This window comes from Pinus tabuliformis, chromosome 8, assembly GCF_031772625.1.
Source record: "Pinus tabuliformis cultivar Carrire ecotype Pingquan chromosome 8, CPIR1, whole genome shotgun sequence".
In the NCBI taxonomy this organism is placed as follows: domain Eukaryota; kingdom Viridiplantae; phylum Streptophyta; class Pinopsida; order Pinales; family Pinaceae; genus Pinus; species Pinus tabuliformis.
The window spans coordinates 1,537,491,238-1,537,504,160 of NC_142294.1; positions in this window are offsets into that span (position 1 = coordinate 1,537,491,238).

Genomic DNA, 12,923 nt, shown 5'->3' on the forward strand with positions numbered 1-12,923 from the left:
TAGTTCATGCTACAAGGATTGCTGCAGTGGTGAGTGCCAAGAGTTATGTGAGTGTTGCGAGTAGTGATGATGATGATGAGCTACTTCCTAGTCTCAGAAGTACCTCCCTCGCTAAGAGGGAGTGTTGATTTTTGAGTAGCTTGGGAGGTACTCCAAGCCCTAAGATTCAAGGTTTGGAGGGTGGAGCTCCACAAGAGTCAGTTGTGGGCTTGGAACCCAAGGTTAGGGTTTTTCATCCATCATGATTTGGGCCAAAAACATAAACACATTTCGAGATGTGATGGATGAGGATGATAACTCTTGTTGAGACGAATCTGACGCAATGAATATCATTCGATTCCGAGTTGTAGAAATGGAGTTATGAATTTTTGAAGTTTAGAAGTGGGTTTGCACAAGAAGAATTAGGGTTGACTTGATGATAATAAGCCATGTGATAGTTTGTCAATCCATAGTTGGAGGTTTAAGGAAGCCCTTGTATTTGGTATAAATACAAGGTGAGTTAAGCTCATTTGAAGCATCCAAAAGTGAGCAACACATCACAAGAGAATCTTGTTGAAGGAGATAAAGAACTTTGTTTTGGCTGCATGCATAAGGAGGGAAACCAACACGGGAAATAAGGTTGTCAGAGATTCTTTTTGGTGACCAAATTGTTGGAAATACTGAGGGGGGGGGGTGAATCAATATTTCTTTTCAATTGTTACTTTTACTAGTTAGATCACTTATATTTAGAACACAAAATGAACAATAGGAATAAATGCTTTTATTAATATAATCTTTATAATGAATCAAGTACAATATATATAGGGTTCCAACCCTAGATGAAGACACCAATCTTCAATCTTCCACACGCCAACCGTTGCCAAGCACCAACTTGGACTTTTGTGAGGCTCCGACCTCTAGGGCACCAACCCTATCTTATCCAAGGCACCAACCTTGAGATTAGGAGCACCAACTCCAAGGACACCAATATTATATTTTCCATGTACCAACTTGGAATTTTCAAGGCACCAACCTTGTCAATTCCGAGGCACCAACCCCAAGGGCTCCAACCCTATCTCTGGTACAGGCACCAACCTAGTCTCTTGAGGACTCCTATCCTCTAGTGCTCCGACCCTATCTTCCAAGGCACCAACCTTGTCTCTTTGAGGCTCCAACCTCTAGGGATCCAACCCTATCTTCCAAGGCACCAACCTTGTCTCTTTGAGGCTCCAACCTCTTGGGCTCCAACCCTTAGCTTACTTCATCAATATATGTTTGGTTATACTTCATGTCTCCCAATGTCTTCTTCAACGAGATTTGTCAATATTCAACTACACCTTCACTTAGTCTCCATGTCACATTATCAATGACTACCTTGTTCTTCACATGAAGGTGTCATCGCTGCTCTTCATGTCACCCAAACAAAATTCTCCAAGGTCACCTCATGATGGCTTCAATGAATCATGGTCTTCAATGAACTCCACAAATCTTCAATATGTTGCTTCACAAAGTTATCCAGCTCTGCCGTATTCTGTTCTTAAGAGAAGACTTCAACAAGCTCTATTTGTCCAATCCCAATAAATCAACACTTCGACCATGACAACTATGACAACTTCGACAACAACAATTTCAACCATGGCAACTACAGCAGCTTCAACCACGACAAGTACGACAATTTCAACAACGGAAAATACGACAGCTTCAACCACCGCAACTATGGCAGCTTCGACCATGACAACTACGACAGTTTCGACCATGGCAACTACGGCAGCTTAGACCATGACAACTACGACAATTTTGACCATGACAACTATGGTAGTTTCGACCACAGCAACTACGCCAGCTTCTACTATGACAACTACGACAATTTCGACCACAGAAACTACAACAACTTCGACTATAGCAGCTTCCACCACGGCAACTATCACAGCTTCGACCATGGAAAATACGACAACTTCGACCACGGAAAATACAACAACTTCGACCAAGATTTTATGCCCAAAAAAAACTATTCTTTTTCTCGTCCTAGACAATAGTCTCCTTATTCTCCTCAGCCTTCTGTCTTCTCTTGTACTTTGTATCTCTGAATTATTGCCCGAATTGTTGATCAAAATGAAGTGTTTAGACATCTATTTATAGAGATTTCGTTTATAACTGAAGGGACATGTCTATTTGAAGTGAGGCCGACATGTATGACTAAGTGTAGGTCGGCTCACTACTAGGAATAATTTCCTTAAATTAAAAATTTAATATCTCACAAACTATTGGGAGTTTTTGGGCAAATAAAGGCTCGTTAGAAAGAGGAAAAACATCTCTTTAAGATGGTCTAGGATGCATAAATTTTTTTGGATAGCATGAGGAATGTTTGAAACAACTTCTTTGGCTTCTTCATTGTTATCAATGTCATCATAGGATCATAGAGTCATTATGGAGGAGTGTAACATCCATGTAGCATGACGCATGTAAAATGTCATCATATACTAGTCCAGTCATAGTGAAACATCATTAGAAGAAATCCAAAATAATCTTCCAACCATCTAATGATCTCCAACCATGTTATCAAGACCTCATCAAGTTCCATCATTAATTGTGGTCATTCATGAAGAATATGACATCATCAAATGTAGTCCTCAATCTTCTAAATACTTGGTACTTCTTAAGACTTCTTCATTAGTGACTTGACATATTAATTGATGACATTCTTATGAAACAAGAGTTCTGACATTATCATTTGGAACTAGGCATCTCAATAATATTTTCCATTTCGGCTAGTGCAATATTGACATCAATTACAACCTATATTAACAATCTCCCCCTTTGTCATTGATGGAAATATTCTTGCCCTTTCAACATTCTCCCCCCCTTTCACATCAATGGAAAACAAGGTGCTCTTCTTTCTGGCAATGTGGTCCATGATTGATGTGCTTAAATTCCTTCATGTGATGAACCAACTCCCCCTGTCTGCACGAACACCTCTAGCTCATGAAAGATTACCTTCTTAGTGATCAAGTGGAAGAGATCTTGAATAGTAGTTCATGGTTGAATAAGGTATCATGTTCTTCAATGGAATTACTTCTAAGAGACGATCTACCAAAGGCTAATTGTCCATGTTGCTCATCAAGGATTTCATAGGGCCCATCCATGATTAGTTTCTTCAAGAATTCTTAATCATCATAAGCTCCCCCTAACTGTATGCATGGTCTTCATTTTAACAGAGTCTCCCCATCAAATACTTAGATTATCAAGGATCAGGTCAACAACATGTGTTATTGGCTAGAGAGTTCAAGAGATTTTTAGATTGAATATGCATCTTTCTCCATACTAATGTAACTTTCTTCTCTGGCATAGTTCTAGCTTGAGTAGGTGCCCAAGTCAAGTTATAATCACATGCCATATGTCCAATGTTATGGCAATTGAAGCACTCCATCTTGATCATGAATAATAAATCATGAATTCTTCTTGCGAAATTGCTTCTAGGAGATTGACGGGGACCATTATATTTGTCTTTGTCATATGCCCTACAATCATTTTCCATGTGCCCAAAGTTTGTACAAGAATAGCAATAACCTAGAAATATACTTTGATCCCTGGGAGATGAAGATTTCCTTGATGTACTTCTAAAGTCTTTTTGCCTTGGGATCCTTTGATGATAACCATTGCTTCTTTCATCCTTGACACCATCTGCATTTCTTCTTGGAGGAGGGTTTCTTCCATAGTTGTCTTGACTCTTCTCCTTGCCTTTGTTGGAACTGGGAGCATCAACATTTCTTCCAGGATTCCTCACATCCTTGTTGTTTGAAGCATTAGGTTTTGCATCATTCTTGCTTGAGGATTCACCTAGATAGCCAAGCCCTGACTTGTCAAGGGGAGACCTTTGATGACTTAGGATATCATCTAGGGTTTGAGAACTTTTGAGGTTCTTATTCAGCAAGTCAACTTCCTTTGTAAGAAAGACAATTTCTTCCTTCATTTTCTTGCATTCTTCATCCCTCTTTGATAGAATGATCTCCATTTCTTCCTTCATATTTGTTGCTTCACATGATTGGTCCTTAAGAGAAGTGATTTCTGATCTTAACTTGGTGATGTCATCATCCTTTTCTTCTAGTTGGCATATCATGATGTTTCTCTCCTTTTTTGCTTCATCAACTTGTCCTTCTATGAATTTCAAAGCTTCCATCACCTTCTCAACTCCTTGTGCTTGTTTCCTTGCTTCTTCTAGTTCATATTTAAGGGAGAAGACCTCTTCCTTGTATTGACCAATCTCTGCTTCAAGTTTGTTCAAGATTTTGTGCCTTTGTTCAAAGTGGCTTGACAATGTATCTTCCTATTTCTTTTCCTTAACCAATTGATTTGTCATGGATATGATTTCTTCATGATGCTTTCTCTTGTTTTGATGAAATTCCTCCTTGAGCTTGGTGAGCTCTTCATCTCTTTCTTGTACTTGAAGCTTGACAAGGTCAAATTCCTTCCTTGTTTTGTCCTGGTCACCAACTTGCACTTTCTTCTTAAGTTCCTCATTTTCCTTTTTCAAATTGTTAATCTCTTCCATGGTAGCCATAAGTTTAGTGAGGAGATCTACTTCAAAATCTTTTTCATTCTCTTCATCTTCTAGGTCTTCTTTATCATTGATGTTATCATTCTTATTTTCAGCTTCCTTGATGGGTTTTGGATTTCCTTCTTGTTTTCCATCATTTTCTTGACTAGAGATCATTGACAACAATCCTTTTGAGTGAAGATCATGAAGTTTATCCCATATGCCTTTTGTTGACGAACATTTTTCAAAATTGGCCTTCATAGAATTAGATAGCCCATTCAAGATTGCTTTCATTGCTCTTGTATTATGTTCCTTGGATTCTCTATCCATCATGCCATCAACAATCACCAATTTAGAGACTTAAATTCCTTGAGTCTTTAAGAAATTCCTCATTCTTGCCTCCCATATATCAAAGTTTCCATTGAATAATGGAACCTTCACAAATTGATTGACTTCAATTTCAGTGGTTGAGGAAGACACATCTTTAGGAGGATTGGAGACTTTCTTCCTTGGCTTTGACGTTTATGTTCTAAGGATCAACCTTCAAGCTGCTAGGCTTTGAGTGAAGGTACTGGCTTTGAAACCAATTGTTGGGAATACTGGGGGGGGGGTGAATCAGTATTTCTTTTCAATTGTTACTTTTACTAGTTAGATCACTTATATTTAGAACACAAAATGAACAGTAGGAATAAATGCTTTTATTAATATAATCTTTATAATGAATCAAGTACAATATATATAGGGTTCCAACCTTAGATGAAGACACCGATCTTCAATCTTCCACACGCCAACCTGTTGCCAAGCACCAACTTGGAATTTTATGAGGCTTCAGCCTCTAGGGCAACAACCCTTATCTTTTCTAAGGCACCAACCTTGAGATTAGGAGCACCAACTCCAAGGACACCAATATTATATTTTCCAAGCACCAACTTGGACTTTCCAAGGCACCAATCTTGGCAATTTTGAGGCACCAACCTCAAGGGCTCCAACCCTATCTCTGGTACAGGCACCAACCTAGTCTCTTGAGGACTCCTATCCTCTAGGGCTCCAACCCTATCTTCCAAGGCACCAACCTTATCTCTTTGAGGCTCCAACCTCTAGGGCTCCAACCCTATCTTCCAAGGCACCAACCTTGTCTCTTTGAGGCTCCAACCCTTAGCTTTACTTCGTCAAGATATGTTTGGTTATACTTCATGTCTCCTAGTGTCTTAGTCTCCATGTCACATTATCAATGACTACCTTGTTCTTCACATGAAGGTGTCACCACTTCTCTTCATGTCACCCAAACAAAATTCTCCAAGGTCACTCATGATGGCTTGAATGCATCATGGTCTTCAATAATCTCCACAAATATTCAATATGTTTCTTCACAAAGTTCTCCAACTTTACCCTATTATGTTCTCAAGAGAAGACTTAAACAAGCTCTATTTGTCCAATCCCAATAAATTAACAATTCGACCACGACAACTATGACAACTTCGACCACGACAACTATCGCAACTACGACAGCTTCGACCATGGCAACTACGACAACTTCAACCACGACAACTATGGCAGCTTCGACCACGACAACTACGACAACTTTGACCATGGAAATTACGACAATTTTGACCATGACAATTACGATAGTTTCGACCACAACAACTATGGCAACTTCAACTACGACAACTACGATAGTTTCGACCACAGCAACTATGACAACTTCTACTACGGAAACTTTGACCACGACAACTTCGACCACAGAAAATACGGCAACTTCGACCTAGATTTTATGCCCAAACAAAATTATCCTTTTTTTCATCCTAAACAATAGTCTCCTTGTTCTCCTTAGCCTTCTGTCTTCTCTTGTACTTCGTATCTCTAAATTCTTGCCTGAATTGTTGATCAAAATGAAGTGTTTAGACATATTTTTATTGAGATTTTGTTTATAACTGAAGGGACACGTATACCGACGTGTATGACTGATTGTAGGTCGGCTCATTGCTAGGAATAATTTCCTTAACTTAAAAATTAATATCTCACAAACTATTGGGAGTTTCAGGGAAAATAAAGGCTCACGAGAAAGAGGAAAAAATCCTCTTTAAGATGGTCTAGGATCCATTTTGAATGGATGCCTCCAAGGTGTCCAAAATATTTTTTCTTTATGACTGTCCTTAAATTTTATGCATAAAAAGTTTGGGACAACATGAGGAATGTTGGAACAGCTTCTCTAGCTTCTTCATTGTTATCAATGTCATAATAGGATAATAGAGTCATTATGTAGGAGTGCAACATCCATGTAGCATGATGCATGAAAAATGTCATCATATACTAGTTCAATCATAGTGCAACATCATTAGGAGAACTCCAAAATAATCTTCCAACCATCAAATGATCTCCAACCATGTTATCAAGACCTCATCAAGTGCCATCATCAATTGTGGTCATTCATCAAGAATATGACATCATCAAATGTAGCCTTCCATATGTCATCAAGGGCTTCCAAATACTTGGAACTTGGCACTTCTTAAGACTTATTCATTAGTGACTTCACATATTAATTGATGACATTCTTATGAAACAAGAGTTGTGACCTCATCATTTGGAACTAGGCATCTCAACAATATTTTCCATCTCGACTAGTGCCATATTGACATCAATGACAACCTATATTAACAATCTCCCCCTTTGTCATTGATGAAAATATTCTTTCCCTTTTAACATTCTCTCCCCCTTTGACATCAATGGCAAACGGGGTGCTTTTCTTTCTGGCAATGTAGTCCATGATAGATGTGCTTAAATTCCTTCATGTGATGAACCAACTCCCCCTGTCTGCACGACCTCCTCTAGCTCATGAAATATTACCTTCTTAGTGATCAAATGGAAGAGATCTTGAATAGTAGTTCATGGATGAATAAGGTATCATGTTCTTCAATGGAATTACTTCCAAGAGACGATCTATCAAAGGCTTATTGTCCATGTTGCTCATCAAGGATTTCATAGTGTGCATCCATGACTAGCTTATGCAAGAATGCTTAATCATCATAAGCCCCCCCTAATTGTATGCATGGTCTTCATTATGACAGTGTCTCCCCATCAAAAACTTAGATTATTAAGGATCAAGTCAACAAAATGTGTTGTTGGCTAGAGAGTTCAAGAGATTTTCAGATTGAATATGCTTCTTTCTCCATACTAATGTAACTTTCTTCTCTGGCATAGTTCTAGCTTGAGTAGGTGCCCAAGTCAAGTTACAATCACGTGCCATATGTCTAATGTTATGGCAATTGAAGCACTTCATCTTGATCATGAATAAGAAATCACAACTTCTTCTTACAAAATTGCTTCTAGGAGATTGGCGAGGACCATTATATGTCTTTGTGATATGCCTTACAATATTTTGCCATGTGCCCAAAGTTTGTACAAGAATAGCAATAACCAAGAGATAGACTTTGATACATGGGAGATGAAGATTTTCTTGATGTACTTCTGAAGTCTTTTTGCCTTGGGATCCTTTGATGATAACCATTGCTTCTTTTATCCTTGACACCATCTAAATTTCTTCTTGGAGGAGGGTTTCTTCCACAGTTGTCTTGATTCCTCTCCTTGCCTTTGTTGGAACTGGGAGCATCAACATTTCTTCCAGGATTCCTCACATGTTTGTTGTTTGAAGCATTAGGGTTTGCATCATTCTTGCTTGAGGATTCACTTGCATAGCCGAGACCTGACTTATCAAGGGGAGAACTTTGATGACTTAGGATGTCATCTAGGGTTTGAGAAATTTTCAAGTTCTTATTCAGCAAGTCAACTTCCTTTTTAAGAAAGACAATTTCTTCCTTCATTTTATTGCATTCTTCATCCCTCTTTGATAGAATGATCTCCATTTCTTCCTTCATATTGGTTGCTTCACATGATTGGGCCTTAAGAGAAGTGATTTCTGATGTTATCTTGGTGATGTCATCATCCTTTTCTTTTAGTTGGCATATCATGATGTTTCTCTCCTTTTCTGCTTCATCAAATTGTCGTTTTATGAATGTCAAAGATTCCATCACCTTCTCAACTCCTTCTGCTTGTTTCCAAGGGAGGGGACCTCTTCCTTGTATTCACCAATCTCCGCTTCAAGTTTGTTCAAGCTTTTGTGCCTTTGTTCAAGGTGGCTTGACACTGTTTCTTTGCCTTATCCAATTGATTTTTCATGGATATTATTTCTTCATGATGCTTTCTCTTGTTTTGATGAAATTCCTCCTTGAGCTTGGCGAGCTCTTCATCTCTTTCTTGTACTTGAAGCTTGACAAGGTCAAATTCCTTCCTTGTTTTGTCCTGGTCACCAACTTGCGCTTTCTTCTTAAGTTCCTCATTTTCCTTTTTCAAACTGGTAATCTCTTCCATGGTCATCATAAGTTTAGCGAGGAGATCTTCGTCAAAATATTTTTCATTCTCTTAATCTTCTAGGTCTTCTTTATCATTGATGTTATCATTCTTATTTTCAGCTTCCTTGATGGGTTCTGGATTTCCTTCTTGTTTTCCATCATTTTCTTGACTAGAGATCATTGTCAACAATCCTTTTGAGTGAAGATCATGAAGTTTATCCCATATGCCTTTTGCTGACGAATATTTTTCAAAATTGGTCTTCATAGAATCAGGTAGCCCATTCAAGATTGCTTTCATTGCTCTTGTATTATGTTGTCTTGACTCTTCTCCTTGCCTTTGTTGGAACTAGGAGCATCAACATTTCTTCCAGGATTCCTCACATCCTTGTTGTTTGAAGCATTAGGGTTTGCATCATTCTTGCTTGAGGATTCACCTGCATAGCCAAGCCCTGACTTGTCAAGGGGAGACCTTTGATGACTTAGTATGTCATCTAGGGTTTGAGAACTTTTCAAGTTCTTATTCAGCAAGTCAACTTCCTTTGTAAGAAAGACAATTTCTTCCTTCATTTTCTTGCATTCTTCATCCCTCTTTGATAGAATGATCTCCATTTCTTCCTTCATATTTGTTGCTTCACATGATTGGTCCTTAAGAGAAGTGATTTCTGATCTTAACTTGGTGATGTCATCATCCTTTTCTTCTAGTTGGCATATCATGATGTTTCTCTCCTTTTTTGCTTCATCAACTTGTCCTTCTATGAATGTCAAATCTTCCATCACCTTCTCAACTCCTTGTGCTTGTTTCCTTGCTTCTTCTAGTTCAGATTTAAGGGAGGAGACCTCTTCCTTGTATTGACTAATCTCTGCTTCAAGTTTGTTCAAGATTTTGTGCCTTTGTTCAAAGTGGCTTGACAATGTATCTTCCTATTTCTTTTCCTTATCCAATTGATTTGTCATGGATATGATTTCTTCATGATGCTTTCTCTTGTTTTGATGAAATTCCTCCTTGAGCTTGGTGAGCTCTTCATCTCTTTCTTGTACTTGAAGCTTGACAAGGTCAAATTCCTTCCTTGTTTTGTCCTGGTCACCAACTTGCGCTTTCTTCTTAAGTTCCTCATTTTCCTTTTTAAAATTGTTAATATCTTCCATGGTAGCCATAAGTTTAGTGAGGAGATCTACTTCAAAATCTTTTTCATTCTCTTCATCTTCTAGGTCTTCTTTATCATTGATGTTATCATTCTTATTTTCAGCTTCCTTGATGGGTTCTGGATTTCCTTCTTGTTTTCCATCATTTTCTTGACTAGAGATCATTGACAACAATCCTTTTGAGTGAAGATCATGAAGTTTATCCCATATGCCTTTTGTTGACGAACATTTTTCAAAATTGGCCTTCATAGAATCAGGTAGCTCATTCAAGATTGCTTTCATTGCTCTTGTATTATGTTCCTTGGATTCTATATCCATCATGCTATCAACAATCACCAATTTCGAGACTTAAATTCCTTGAGTCTTTAAGAAATTCCTCATTCTTGCCTCCCATATATCAAAGTTTCCATTGAACAATGGAACCTTCACAAATTGATTGACTTCAATTTCAGTGGTTGAGGAAGACACATCTTTAGGAGGATTGGAGACTTTCTTCCTTGGCTTTGACGTTTATGTTCTAAGGATCAACCTTCAAGCTGCTAGGCTTTGAGTGAAGGTACTGGCTCTGAAACCAATTGCTGGGAATACTGAGGGGGGGGGGGGGTGAATCAATATTTCTTTTCAATTGTTACTTTTACTAGTTAGATCACTTATATTTAGAACACAAAATGAACAGTAGGAATAAATGATTTTATTAATATAATCTTTATAATGAATCAAGTACAATATATATAGGGCTCCAACCTTAGATGAAGACACCGATCTTCAATCTTCCACATGCCAACCTGTTGCCAAGCACCAACTTGGAATTTTATGAGGCTTCAGCCTCTAGGGCACCAACCCTTATCTTTTCTAAAGCACCAACCTTGAGATTATGAGCACCAACTCCAAGGACACCAATATTATATTTTCCAAGCACCAACTTGGACTTTCCAAGGCACCAATCTTGGCAATTTGGGGGCACCAACCTCAAGGGATCCAACCCTATCTCTGGTACAGGCACCAACCTAGTCTCTTGAGGACTCCTATCCTCTAGGGCTCCAACCCTATCTTCCAAGGCACCAACCTTATCTCTTTGAGGCTCCAACCTCTAGGGCTCCAACCCTATCTTCCAAGGCACCAACCTTGTCTCTTTGAGGCTCCAACGCTTAGCTTTACTTCGTCAAGATATGTTTGGTTATACTTCATGTCTCCTAGTGTCTTAGTCTCCATGTCACATTATCAATGACTACCTTGTTCTTCACATGAAGGTGTCACCACTTCTCTTCATGTCACCCAAACAAAATTATCCAAGGTCACTCACGATGGCTTCAATGCATCATGGTCTTCAATGATCTCCACAAATATTCAATATGTTTCTTCACAAAGTTCTCCAACTTTACCCTATTCTGTTCTCAAGAGAAGACTTCAACAAGCTCTATTTGTCCAATCCCAATAAATTAACACTTCGACCACGAAAACTATGACAACTTCGACCACGACAACTACCGCAACTACGACAACTTCGACCATGGCAACTACGACAAATTCAACCACGACAACTATGGCAGCTTCGACCACGACAACTTTGACCATGGAAATTACGACAATTTTGACCATGACAATTACGACAGTTTCGACCACAACAACTATGGAAACTTCAACTACGACAGTTTCAACCACAGCAACTATGACAGCTTCTACTACGGAAACTTTGACCACCACAACTTCGACCACAGAAAATACGGCAACTTCGACCTAGATTTTATGCCCAAACAAAATTATCCTTTTTTTTTCATCCTAAACAATAGTCTCCTTGTTCTCCTTAGCCTTCTGTCTTCTCTTGTACTTTGTATCTCTAAATTCTTGCCCGAATTGTTGATCAAAATGAAGTGTTTAGACATATTTTTATTGAGATTTTGTTTATAACTGAAGGGACACGTATATTTGAAGTGAGGCTGACGTGTATGACTGATTGTAGGTCGTCTCATTGCTAGGAATAATTTCCTTAACTTAAAAATTCAATATCTCACAAACTATTGGGAGTTTCAGGGAAAATAAAGGCTCACGAGAAAGAGGAAAAAATCCTCTTTAAGATGGTCTAGGATCCATTTTGAATGGATGCTTCCAAGGTGTCCAAAATATTTTTTCTTTATGACTGTCCTTAAATTTTATGCATAAAAAGTTTGGGACAACATGAGGAATGTTTGGAACAGCTTCTCTAGCTTCTTCATTGTTATCAATGTCATAATAGGATAATAGAGTCATTATGTAGGAGTGCAACATCCATTTAGCATGATGCATGAAAAATGTCATCATATACTAGTTCAATCATAGTGCAACATCATTAGGAGAACTCCAAAATAATCTTCCAACCATCAAATGATCTCCAACCATGTTATCAAGACCTCATCAAGTGCCATCATCAATTGTGGTCATTCATCAAGAATATGACATCATCAAATGTAGCCTTCCATATGTCATCAAGGGCTTCCAAATACTTGGCACTTGGCACTTCTTAAGACTTATTCATTAGTGACTTGACATATTAATTGATGACATTCTTATGAAACAAGAGTTGTGACCTCATCATTTGGAACTAGGCATCTCAACAATATTTTCCATCTCGACCAGTGCCATATTGACATCAATGACAACCTATATTAACAATCTCCCCCTTTCTCATTGATGAAAATATTCTTTCCCTTTTAACATTCTCTCCCCCTTTGACATCAATGGCAAACAGGGTGCTCTTCTTTCTGGCAATGTAGTCCATGATAGATGTGCTTAAATTCGTTCATGTGATGAACCAACTCCCCCTATCTGCACGGCCTCCTCTAGCTCATGAAATATTACCTTCTTAGTGATCAAATGGAAGAGATCTTGAATAGTAGTTCATGGATGAATAAGGTATCATTTTCTTCAATGGAATTACTTCCGAG